General features: G+C 50.9%; 1 long non-coding RNA gene across 1 annotated transcript in view; it reads left to right on the top strand.

Annotated features, from left to right (window-relative positions):
* LOC138731618 (uncharacterized) overlaps positions 1-13,164 on the top strand; it is a 349,611-nt gene that overhangs the window by 225,754 nt on the left and 110,693 nt on the right. The gene's annotated exons all lie outside the window — the stretch shown is intronic.

Genomic DNA, 13,164 nt, shown 5'->3' with positions numbered 1-13,164 from the left:
AATCGTCCTCTGGATGTGTTTGGTCTGAGCAAAACCTCCAAGCCGGGGCCCCACAATGTCCAGGAGCAACTGGACATCCCCGTGCTCATAAACCTCTTGTTGTGGTTTCCCAGAGCAGGGGTGGCTGCCCCATCCCTGGAGGGGTTCAAGGCCAGGTTGGATGGGGCTTGGAGCCCCTGATCCAGTGGGAGGTGTCCCTGCCCATGGCAGGGGTGGGACTGGATGGGCTTGGAGGTCCCTTCCAACCTAAGCTGTTCTACGATTCTATGATCTTGAAGGTCCTTTCCAACCCGAACTCTTTGATGGTTCTCTTGTGACCTTGTCAGCTGTATCTTACTTAGCCTTGATAAAAAAATCCAGGCAGAACCACTCCGTAACGACTGCATCCATAATGGCAGCGCAGGAAAAAGAAAATACCTTGATTTGGGCTTTGATGTGGATGTAAATGTGCATTTACACCTCATCCAGGAAATCTTTAATTTCCAGTGGAAGATGAAAAAGAGTTTAATACTCATAGGCGGAAGAGCGGCAGACTAATTCAGAGTTATTGCTCCAAAAACTACTGTGGAGTTTAAAAAAACTACTTCCCCCATTGTGTAAGAGTAAGACTTGTCCGAGATCATCCATTTTCACCTCCACTGCCATGGGCAGGGACACTTCCCACTAGCTCAAGCTGCCCAAGGCCCATCCAACCTTGGAGCTTGGAGCCCCTGATCCAGTGGGAGGTGTCCCTGCCTGTGGCAGGGGTGGAACTGGATGGGCTTTGAGGTCCCTTCTGACCCAAACCATTCCATAATTCCATGATGATGATGAGGATGATGATCCAACCCAAACTACTCTATTAATTTATGCTGATGATTATTATCATTATATATTTTATGCAATGGTTTACCGGGCAGTCCCAACTCAAACCATATTTTTGAAGTGCAACAAGTTCTCAAGGGTTAGAAGAACAATAAAATGTTCAAACCAGGGTTGATTTCACTAAATTGGCCTCAGGGGTCTAATCAAAGCAGCCACCACGGTAGAAAGACTGCAGAAAACAGCTCCTTGAAAAAGAAATCTCAGCTCAGTGGCGGCACAGAGCTCGGAGTGCATTAAAGTCCTGCTTATCATCTTCAAATGGAACAAACAGAGCGGGAGTTAATTTGATTTGGCCGAGGCCCAAAGAACATGATTGACTGATGTTCTTGTCTTGTCCTTTTTTTAAAGTTTCATTACAAAACAAGGGGGAAATCGGTTCAGATTTTCCTGGTCCTCACCCTTCCTGCCGTGCTTCGCTGCTCTGAGCAAGTGGGAGAGAAAGAGCGAGAGGGATCAGGAGAGGAGGAGTGTGATCTTTGGCACTTCAAATGGCTCTGGGCGAAACGACTGGGAGAGAAATTTGGGAACAGGCTTCACTTCCTGCCTCCCCTCAACTTAGAAAAATAAAAAAGCCGAAAAAAATAACCCCAAGCCCTTCCACAACATAATAAAGGACATTGTCTTTGCCATCATGATTCAGCCAGTATGACCGGGAATCTGAAAGAAGTATAAAAACAAACTGTGAAGTCGGAGGCTAAAAATATAATCAAAGTGCAAACAAATTGACTCGGCAGTGGTCGTTCCCATCGGGGGAGGTTCGACAGGCGAGATGCAAAAGGAAAAGGCAGAAGAAATGCGAATGGTTGTGTATTTTGCTGTATCACAAACCAGTCACACGACACTGAGCTATATGAATGCAATCAAGGTTCTGATATGTTTCATAGTCTAGTTGGAAAAGACCTTCGAGATCATTGAGTCTAACCATTCCTGTCCACTACCGAACCATAACCATGAGCATCTCATCTACCTTCTTTTAGAGCCCTCCAGGGATGAAGACTCCACCACTGCCCTGAGCAGCATCTTCCAGTGCCGGAGAAGCCTTTCAGTGAAGTAACATTCCCTAATATCCAACCTAAACCTCCCCTGGCACAACTTGAGGCCATTTCTTCTCCTCCTATCGCTGGCTACTTGGGAGAAGGGACCAGCACCCACCTCACCACAACCTCCTTTCAGGCAGTTGTAGACAGTAATGAGGTCTCCCCTCAGCCCCTTTTCTCTAGGCTGCCCCATCCCTGGAGGTGTTCAAGGCCAGGTTGGATGGGGCTTGGAGCCCCTGATCAGGTGTTCCTGCCCATGGCAGGGTTGGGGGTTGGAATTAGAAGATCCTTAAGGTCCCTTCCAACACAAATTATTCTACAATTCCATGAGAGTGTGTAGACACTATCGTTCAACAGCATAAGCCACAAAAATAACTTTCTTGCAATAAATCGTTTTCCAAGGAGACAACGCTTTGGTTCCAGTACACAAACCTGTATTTCCAAAAGCTGGATTGCTCCTCAACAAAGCCAAGTCAGGCGTTGGAGATAACATCAGCAATTTTTCCTTTAACCCCCCCCTTATCTCAGCACTGGAGAGGGATCCGTGTTGCGGCTGGAGAACCTTAGGCAGAAAATACCTGTGAGAGAAGCAGGAGTTTTATTCCAGGCGACAGCTGGAAAAACTAGTAAAACCTGTATGAGCTTATGGGGGGGCAAGGTAATTATTTTCACATGGATGGGATTTTTTTTTTTGTCTCCTTTTTTTCCTCTTTGCTTTTTAGTTTTAAGCACTGAAATGCCAGGATAGCCCGGACTGTGGCTACAAAGGATGATCGAGTGGCAACTTGTGCCTTCCTGCTTCCCCCTCCTGCCAGGATGGATGCTGCGGGTCCAGACACACAAATCCAAGCTGGTTTAAATGGTTATCTAAAGAGAAAATCATTTTATGGAGACTGCATTCCCTGTATTTTCAAGCCAGGAGGAAAATGCCAGCTGGTTCCTTTGCCTTTCCTTCAGGGTTATTTTTCATCTTGCTTGGAGCATTTTTTGGGCTGTGAAAACAAATCCCTGCTCTTCTCTCGATGTGCTCTTTGGCTTGGAGTAATCGTCCGGGCTCAATAAAGTCATCAGGCATCTCCAGCCAGTCGGACAAAACCCCTAGCACGATTTTGCTCTCCACTGGGGAATTCAGAGTCCAAAGTGAGCCCAGCTATTTATTTTTATTACTGGGCTGATAATTAATCCTAGAAGCTTTTTCAGGGCTTAAAAAATTCTTTTTTCCAAGCCGTTGTTTGCTTAACTGTTTCACATGTGTTTCTTAGAATCACTTTTATTCGCTGGCCATGATTTTCATGGGAATGAGGTGTCCGGCTGTGGGCTTGAAGTTCACATTCGTGGTTAATTAGCTGAAAAAAGGACCCTTTGATCTTTTCCTTTACTCCTACGGGCACAGTGAAGAGCACGGCACCCACAGGGCCGGCTCTAGCGAAGCCACGAGGATGAAAATTGAAAAGATTAAATGAATCTGAACAAGATGAGAGGAATACAGATGTTTGCTTGGGTTATCACTCCTCCATCACATCTGTACCCATGCTCCGACATTGCTCAACTCCCTGTTCCAACAACCTTGGCTCACCGTATCCTGGCTGAGCAGGACCCACTCCTGCCACACGGTATCTTTCCTGCCCAAGGTAAATCTTTCCTTCCTTTGAGCAAAGACCCCATCCTCGGGAGGAAGGAAGGAGGAGGCTCGCAGGGAAGTGCATGACTGGTTAGGTGGAGCTGCCGTCGATGAGTCAAGAGAGTCCCAACGACGCACGAGCGTTTTCCTCCTCGTCACTCGCGCGGGTGCCGGCAAGGACGGACACCCCAGCCCCACCGACACCGTTAAAGCTTTGATTGATGGAGCTGGAGAGGGCAGATGTTTTATCGCTGCATCAGAGGAAAGGGCTCCGGGCAGATCCACCCACAGGGGCCTCCCAGGAGATGCACCAGCCCCGGAGCTGGATTCCCAGGTCAGGGAGCAAACTTCCCTTAAGGATGGGGAGTGGTACGTTCTGGCCGAAAAAAATGAGATTACCAGAAGGACAATATTGGTTTTTCCTCTGGTGTGGAAAGGCGTTCTGCTCTGCTCCCAGCATTGTGCGGCTTTATTCTTCCTAGGGGTGTATGTGGAGTTCACGGAGCCTGATGCTCAACCCTTCGTTAGTCACTTGCTTGAAGCCTCAGGGCTCCTCGGTGCTCTGGGGGAAGAGCAGCATCCAGAGGAATTTTTCACTAGTCCCAGATGTTGTCCCTGCGTCCCCTTTTGGGGCTGTTCAGGATGCTTTGATAAAGCCCTGATTTTCAGCTCACGGTTATTAAGCAAGGCTGCAAAAACAGATCGACACCAGCTGGGACAACCCCAGCCCTTCTCCAGCGCAACGAATCCCAGCCACCACCCACAGCCCGGTTACGTGCAACTGAGCTGCCAGGAGCATATGGCAGTGACATTTCCCAAATTTCACATCCAAGCATAACTAAAAAAATGTCACGTTAGTGCCGTGGAAATCCTGCACACGTTGGTGCCCAGCTCAGCTTTACGATCTCCTCCTCAATTTTCGGCACCTAAGGGTTCCCTCTGCCATCAGAATAGAAAATAACCCCCCGCTTTGGTATTGAAACTGCTAGAAAAAGCTCATTATTTGCCATATAGGGAGCAAAATCATGCCTATAACCTGAATTTCCAGCAATTTGCTAAGTAGACACAGACTGAAAGGCCAGGGGGAGCAGCACACGTCCCTCTGGGTGGCTGGGCTCTGGCAAGATGCGAGTTAGTTTTTTCAGCATCCCCTGACATCCAGCTGATGGGCACAATACGAATGGATGAAAAATACAGTGGGTTTTCTAAATCACGTGTGTGCTCAGAGAGATCTGATGTGCCCTGGCTGCTTGTCATGCAGATGGCAGCTCCTTACTGAGGCTGTAAACGTTGTTTTCATGCAGTAATAAGTTTCTTGCATGCTGAGTGACTGATTAGAATCATAGAATCAAGGAACGGCTTGGGTTGGAGGGGACCTCAAAGCCCATCCAGTTCCATCCCCTGCCATGGGCAGGGACACCTCCCACTGGATCAGGGGCTCCAAGCCCCATCCAACCTGGCCTTGAACCCCTCCAGGGATGGGGCAGCCACGACTTAATTAGCCACATTCATTGCCCCCAAATGCCTTAAGAGAAGCGAGGTAACTTTCCCAGCTCACTGCCACCTTCAACATTGCAACATCACGCTGAGATCTGAGCTCCAAAAAAGTCCTGGTTGCCCTGGGACAAGTCTAACCCAGCAAAATTAAGAATGAAATTGGTTTAAGCAAGGACAGGAAAGAAAACCTGGAGGTGCTCTCTTCTTGTGAGGCGTTTTAGCTCAGTTGGGATTTGATTTTAAGACAATTATTGATGAAATCTCAAGAAGTCTGAGATTGGGTCATCATGGCTTAAATCCCCTCTGCTGGGAACGGGACGAGAGCGACGTCAGCCCTTGCACAGCATCGCTCCGAAGGATTTCTCATGCTGCACTGGGGCTGTCAGGAAGCGATTAAGAAAGCAAAGGAAACAAAAGCAAGACAAAGACTTTTGATCCCGCTCACCCTCTTCCCCCCATAGTGCTGACGCCAGAGAGCAGGATTATTCAGAGGCCCCTTTAAAGCCACGTTTGCATCAAAAGATGGCACCTGCAAACAGGGAACGGTCTCAATTCCAGCCTGAATTCAAGACAGAAAGGGAACTGATTCAGGATAGAGCCTCTAACAGTGTTTCCCAGTATGGCTACTGGGATTGCACTGGGTGGCAGGAAAATCAAAGCTGGTCTACGCTCTTTCCCCCAGGCTAGGCATAGACCACGTCCTGGCTGAACCAGCAAAGCTCATCATGATCTAGACATGACAAAGAATTTCTTCACCGTGAGAGTGGGGAGGCCCTGGAAGGAGGTTTCCCAGGGAAGGTGTGTTTGCCCCATCCCTGGAGGTGTTCAAGGCCAGGTTGGATGGGGCTTGGAGCCCCTGATCCCGTGGGAGGTGGAACTGGATGGGCTTTAAGGTCCCTTCCAACCCAAACCATTCTGTGATTCTATGATCTGCATCCCCATCCCAGCCAAGGAGCACAGCCGTGTCCAACTGCTCCTCATAAACTGCCCTCAAGGGACACAAAAAGATACGTTTCAGAGCACACGGGCAACCGAAAGGTTGATTTCTCCAAACCTACCCAAAAAGCCAGGGGTATTATTTGCTTTCCTCTCTTCTCTCCCCCTCCCAGGAGGCTCCGATGTGTTTTCAGCTGGCGTGGCCACCCCCGGAGCCGGCGCGCAGCCTGACGTCACCCCCGCGCTGCACCTCCAGCTCCCATTTATGCTGGCAGCACTCTAAAGATAGATCCGAGCAAAGATTATCAGCCCGAGTGGTATTAATAGGAGGCAGCTGCTCTTTAAAGAAGCTTTTAAATAATGTAAAGAAACCTCGTCGTATTTTTAAAAGCCTTTTAAGTGAGCCAAGCCTCCCTCTCCTCTTCTTTTGCACCCCCAGAGCCCACGGGCACCCACACCTGGGGGATGTGTTGGCTCTGATGGGTCCCTTTTTGTCACCCTGCTTGTTCTTCCATCCCACACAGGCCAGGGGACGGGATTCCATCCCAAAAAGAGGGTGGCAGCAGGTTTGTGGAGCCAGGAAGGGGTGTGCTCACCCCTCCTTGTTGCTTCACCAGGCCAGCTTAGAGCAGAAACCTCTCCAAAAAAGCCATTGACAGAGCTGGTTTCAAGGGAAGCGAAGCGAGATGCCTAAACTAGCACCGAGACGAGCAAATACATCCTTGTGGGTCAGTGGGGTCGTGCCAAGCTCTTCCCCATGCTGACATCCCCCGGCTCCGCAGTGGGACCAGGCACACGGCACGGCCCTGGTGGGATGGGCTGGTGTCCCACTGCCACGACTGCAGCTATTTTAATGGCATGAAGGGAAATAACACAAGATTTGGGTCTTTCCTCCAGTCGGTGCCAGCTCCCAGGCTGGGCTTCAGCCAAGGGAATGGCTCCTGAGGGCAACGACAGCCAGAGAAAACTGTGAAAGGCAAAAATAAATATTGTGAAACTCTGTCTGCAAGAAGCCAGCTGCAGCTGCTGGTCACCACATCTGGATGCCGTGCCGGAGGTCGGGGCGAGTGGGCAGAGGCAGAGTCTCTCCTACCTGTCCTGGCTCTGGGGGCAGGAGTAGGATGCTGCCCATGCTCCCTGGGTACCCGAGTAGGAGCCGTGCCATCCCGACAGCATCCTCGTTCCTCTGCTTGGATACTTCATCTCCCTCTGAACTGAATAATGGAGTGAAACCTTAGCTTTGCTTCTCTCGGCCTGAAAATAAAACCTTTCAACACAGCACAGGCTCCTGTGAAAAGCGTTCAGGGCTGCCGGCACTGAAAGGGGAGTGGGGACCCTACACCTGGGCCAGGGCAACCCCAGCACAAATACAGGCTGGGTGGAGAAGGGATGGAGAGCGGATGAGGAGATGGACTTCGGGTGCTGGGGAGCTGAACAGGAGCTGATAAACATGTGCTTGCAGCCTAGAAACTAACCGTGTCCTGGGCTGCATCCAGAGCAGAGGGACCAGCAGGGAGGGTGGGGATCCTGCCCCTCTGCTCCTCTCTGTGAGACCCACCTGGAGTCCTGTGTCCAGTTCTGGAGTCCTGAGCAGAGGAAGGACATGGAGCTGTTGGAGAGAGTCCAGAGGAGGCCACGGAGATGATGTGAGGGCTGGAGAACCTCCTGTACAAGGCTGAGAGAGTTGGAGTTGTTTAGCCTGGAGAAGAGAAGGCTGTGGGGAGACCTTAGAGCAGCTTCACTATGGAAAGGGGCTCCAGGGAAGCTGGGGAGGGGCTCTGGATCAGGGAGGGCAGGGATAGGAAAGTGGGGAAAGGTTTTGAGCTGAAAGAGGGGTGATTGAGGTGAGATCTTAGGCAGAAATGTTTTGCTGTGAGGGTGGGGAGGCCCTGGCCCAGGTTGCCCAGAGCAGGGGTGGCTGCCCCATCCCTGGAGGTGTTCAAGGCCAGGTTGGATGGGGCTTGGAGCCCCTGATCCAGTGGGAGGTGTCCCTGCCCATGGCAGCAGGTGGAACTGCATGAGCTTTAAGGTCTCTTCCAACCCAAACTATTCTATGACTCTATGATTCTATGACCTGCATCCCCATCCCTGGATGCGCTTGGAGGTCCCTTCCAACCCAAACCATGCTCTGCTCTCAGGAGAGCCTGACTCTCCCTGTCCCATGGAGGAGTTTCTAACCCTCTCACGCTCACAATTCACCCACTTGTGCTTTGAAGGAGCCTCTTCCTTTTGGCAGCCTCTTAGCTGAAAGCGGAAAATTACACAGCTCACCCTGGGAGCCGATGGCCGTATCATTAATCTCGATATTTTTAATTATTACGTTTAAATAAATAAATCCCAAGGAGGACACCACAAACGGGCTGCTCGGCTTGACCTCCAGTCGCTTCGGCACGTATTTCGCTCCGACTCAGGAAGTTGCTCACAGCCAGTTTATGTATTTTAAGGGTGGGTAGATTGACAAATAGGAAATCTATGACATGTAATAGCTGATAACGCAGGATGCATTTCCCCCTGCCCTGTGAATTATTTGAGGCTGTGTTTTATTTAAGCGCTAGCATGCCTGGGATTTCAGCGTGTGGCATCCACAGATGACATCAGAGAGAAAGAAATTAAGCAATTCTCCTTATTTTAGGAGCTTATTTACTCCAGATATTTTAAGTTACGCTTTTGGCCCCGTCTCCAAGCGCTCTTTCTTCAGTCTAAATAAATGTCTCCCATTAAAAAGCAAAGCAAAACAAAACAAAACACAAACCCGACAGATGTGGGGAGCCTCGCAGTTTGTTCCAAAGCAAAGCACAGCACGTTTGCCAGGCCCCAGCCACCCACTGAACCCAGCTTGGCAAAGGCAGCAAGAAAAAAAACGCTCGCGTAGGGCTTGGGATTCGCAAACCGTGGGGCAGCTTGAGACTGGGAGCGTGGAGAGCACGGGGTGAAGGTGGAACCCCCTTGTTTGAAGTGGGGATGTTGAGGTTTGGGGTTCAGGGAGGTGAAATGGGGAGGTCAGAGGATAACAAATCCTGCGTGGATATTTTCCTGACACCTCTCCCATGCAGTTCCAAGGGAATGGAAGGGTTTACATCCCATTCGCCCCACTGGAAGGCAGGGCAAGGTGCGCTCTGCAATGCCACTTTGCACCCTAAGCATCAAATTCCCGCTTCCCTGAGGAACATTTGCATCCCAAACGCGCCCTGCATTTCCCACCACGGCTCACCGCTACTTTCCATGCCATAACCAGTTTTATTTTGGCTTCCACCACGTACAAAAGCCCCCTCAGCCCCTTGCTCCTAGCGGGTTACACAACCCCTTGGCTCCCTCCTGGCCTCAGCTGGGAGCTCCACAACCTCGCTGGTCAGTGAAGCAGCAGGATGCAGCTGCTGGAAGCCTGAGGATGAGTTTGGGATGCTCCAGCCCTAGTGGGGCTGCTGGGGGGAGAGATGATAGCCTGGGCTCCTGCTAGAACTCACTGGGAGCTGCAGAGGATGTGGTGGAAGGGACCAGTGTTCATCACCTGCGGTGCCTCCTGCACTCCCCTTACTGCTTAGCAAGCTGCAGGGTGATGGACTTAATTTTTTTCCCCTTTTCCCAGCAGCTCAGCCACAGCTCTTGTGCCATCTGCTGACCGAAGGCTGCTGGCTCCACGGTCCCACCACCCAGCACCCACCTGGCCTGCCTGCACCCATCCTCTCTCCTTTGCCAGCACCCAGGTGCCTCCTGCCCTCTCCTCACTCCCATTGCCACCTCCTGCCTTGCAAATAGCCCTGGGAATCTGGCTAAATCCCAGAAAACTCAAAGATGAGACAATTCAGCTCCTTGCTCATCCTATCTACAGCCACCAGAGCAGAACCAGCAGGACAGGGAAAAGTTGCACCCCTGCTGCTGAGGGCAGAAACAGGGAGGGTCTGGCCAAGACATCCGTGTATGGAAGCATTTAGGTTGCAAAAGACCTTTCAGATCATTGAATCCAACTGTAAACTGAACGCTACAAGGTCCAAATGCTGGGAAGAGGCAGCCCAGCGGCTGCAAAACCTCCACGAGGAGACTCTGCTCTTGCTTAGCATCTTCAACCCAGATGCTGCCACCAGCCCCGGTTTTAAGCTGAAAGAGGGGAGATTGAGATGAGATCTTGGGGAGAAATATTCTGCTGTGAGGGTGGGGAGGCCCTAGAACAGGTTGCCCAGAGCAGGGGTGGCTGCCCCATCCCTGGAGGGGTTCAAGGCCAGGTTGGATGGGGCTTGGAGCCCCTGATCCAGTGGGAGGTGTCCCTGCCCATGGCAGGGGTGGCACTGGATGGCCTCTGAGGTCCCTTCCAACCCAAACCATTCTATTATTCCATGCAATACATGGATGAAGAGGAGGTAGCCAGGATGGTTTGATGAAGGATGCCCCGTCCAGCTCTCTCATGAGCCAAACAGACAGACAAGTACCTAGAATATAATTTTGGGAGTTCAAATTCCCTCCATCTGCCAGCACGGGGGGGACACTAAATTATTCATAACATTTCACCAAAATAAACCCTTTTAAAAATAACTTCCCTGCTTGAAAGACGGTGAGAGCACTTTCAACACGTATTTCAACCTGTATTTTTATCTCCCTAGCATGACACCACAACACCCCAAACCTCAGCAACTCCTGTGCTGTACCCAGTGTTCTGATCCCCCTTAACAGAGTGGATGAAGGAGCAAGGGGAAGAAGATATTTCCTCCCTTTTCAGTGCTCAGATTTGGAGTTTAGAGAAGCAAAGCTGCACATCTCTTGGTGTCCAGGCAGAGGGCACTGCTGGCTAACGGTTTGGGCCAGGGCTTGAGTTTAAATCAACCCCAAACTCCTTCTGGCACAGAAAAACTCTCCTTCTAGCAGGTATTCCTGTAGTAGCAGCTGAGGAACCCTCTCTCTATTTCATCCCCTTGATCTCAACAGGTCCCCAAGATCCAGAAATAAGAGAAAGAAAAATGATGGTAAAAACCCTCACCTGCCTGCTGCTCGCTCTCTGCCATCATTTCCATCTTCTCTGCCATCATTTCCATCTTCTCTGCTTTTTGCTTCATTTCATTGCTGGAAAAGGACAGAAGGTAGCTGGGGGGAAAAAAATAGGATGCAGAAAACCCTTTTATGTTTAGTTTCAACTGCATCAAAGCATCCACAGACTCCTTAGAAAACTCTTGTACACGTCGTCCGTGTCTGCAACCCCCCACCTCACTCATTATTCCCTTTATTCCCATTATATTCTCATTATTTCTGAGCACTCTGAAAACAAAACCTTCTGGCAGGGCAGGAGTGCCTTGGAGGTCCGGCTGTCCCACCACACTCCCAGCAGGCAGAGTTGGATTTCCAGGGCTTCGGATGCTCCTCCGACATCGCATCGGGATCCTGATGCGTCCCACTGATAGCTGCCAGAAATCAGATACTTCGGGAGCTGCAGTTGAGCTGCTGCCATCGAAATCCTCCCGTTTAAATGTCTGGTGGTGACTAGAAGTAGCTTTCTCCCCATTTCATCTAACCTAGTTAAAAAGTGGAGTAATGTCCCCAGAGAGTTGTAATAAAATTAACTTGCCAGTCAAAAAGAAGCCGGTGATTTATGACTGTTTGTGAGAGATCCTCTTAGCCGCCTCCTCAGAAATCCCCCGGTAGCTTCTCACTGCCAAAACACTGCGGCTGAGAGCTACCATCCATCCTCAGCCCCATGGGAAGGGACTGAGATGTTGTGGGTGTCAGTGTTGGTGGCACCGGGAAAGCTCCCAGGCACGGGGCAGGGACTGATACGAGGGCTGAGCAACCTCAGCAGCAGGTTTGGGGAGAGAGAAATGGTTTACAAGCCTCATCTGAGCCTGTGGATGCATCAGATGCTGTTGCTTCTCTGCAAGGGAGGGCTGGATGCAACCCATGGGGGCACACGGAGAGGGATGGGGAGCAGCCAGCGCAGCCCCATGGCCATCGCAGGGCACTGGCTGCCCTCTGCTAAGCTCTGTTTTCCTCATCTCAGCTCCAGCTCAACCCACTCGGTGCCTCTCGCTTTCCTGCACGTCCTGAGAGCCAAACTCCAGCCCTTCTATTAATCTCGGCAGCACTGAGTCATTAGGGGCAGATAAAGCTACTTACCCCAATTCCTTCCTGCTCCACTCAATCCCAGCCAAGCATTTTACCTTGGCGCCGGCTGCCTCTCGCCATCAACAAGCCAAGGTGTAATGTTACTGTCTGTTTGCTCTCGCCTTGTGGTGTTTCGAGTCCCAAACAAGCCATTTAGACGTGGCAATGAATCCAACCAGGCTTCGGGAACGGGACTGAGCCCTGGGCTGGGAGGATGGGTTTGTAGGAGCTCGCTTTGTCCATGGGGACCACAGCGAAGGGATGCAGGAGCCACTGCAGCAGCCAGGACAGGCAGAAAGCTCCAGCCCAAGGGGTTTGGGCTGGTTTACATGAGCTGTGATGTTATTCCTGATAGGACTGGAAATCTTGGGGTGCGGGGAGCAAATAAAATACCTCCAGGTACCCTTTCAGCGTGGAAAAGTCACCCTGAAAAATTCACATCCCTATCAAGCGTGAAGAGAGCAGGATGAGGCCTGCAGCAAGGGATGGCAGGACTTGAAACCACCCCAGAGGAGAGCGAGTGCTCCTTAGCCGGGCAACTCGAGAGAAACAGCTTGAGCAGAGCTGAGCTTCACCCCTGCCAAAGGGATTTAGCAGATGCTGAAGGGGGGCTGCACGGTGGGGTCTGCAAAGGCATCACCACACGCTGAGAAGCCCTCCCGGGGAAGGTGAGCTCAACGTTTCTTATGATGTATTTGCTCACAATTACTACTTTACTCTGGAAAATAAAGCATTATGTGCAGGGATGTCCCGCAGACGTGAAGGCACAAAGAGCTAAGAACATGGACTGCAGGGACCAGGAATGAACTCGTACATTACGAGACGAAGACCGACCTGTGACCACTTTTCTCCCCAAGCCACTGTATTTATTTTCCCTTCTGTTCCAGCCTCCCCTCACTTCCTTGCCTGCATGGGGGTAGTTTATTTATTCAGCATCCCCTCACAGTCCGGTTTGGCTGTTTCAGCGGTGCGAGAGATACCGACCCAACCCAGACAAAAACTAGCTCTGGTCTGTCAGGGCTATCAGCAAACACCAGCCCCTGAAGCCAAGCAGGAATTTTAATTGAAATAGCCGGTCACCAGGCTCAGATAAGACCCAGCATCACCCCATGGCCAGTGGGGCGC

The sequence above is a fragment of the Phaenicophaeus curvirostris genome, chromosome 27 (assembly GCF_032191515.1).
Source record: "Phaenicophaeus curvirostris isolate KB17595 chromosome 27, BPBGC_Pcur_1.0, whole genome shotgun sequence".
Taxonomy (NCBI): Eukaryota; Metazoa; Chordata; class Aves; order Cuculiformes; family Cuculidae; genus Phaenicophaeus; species Phaenicophaeus curvirostris.
This window is presented reverse-complemented; position numbering and strand designations above follow the sequence as displayed.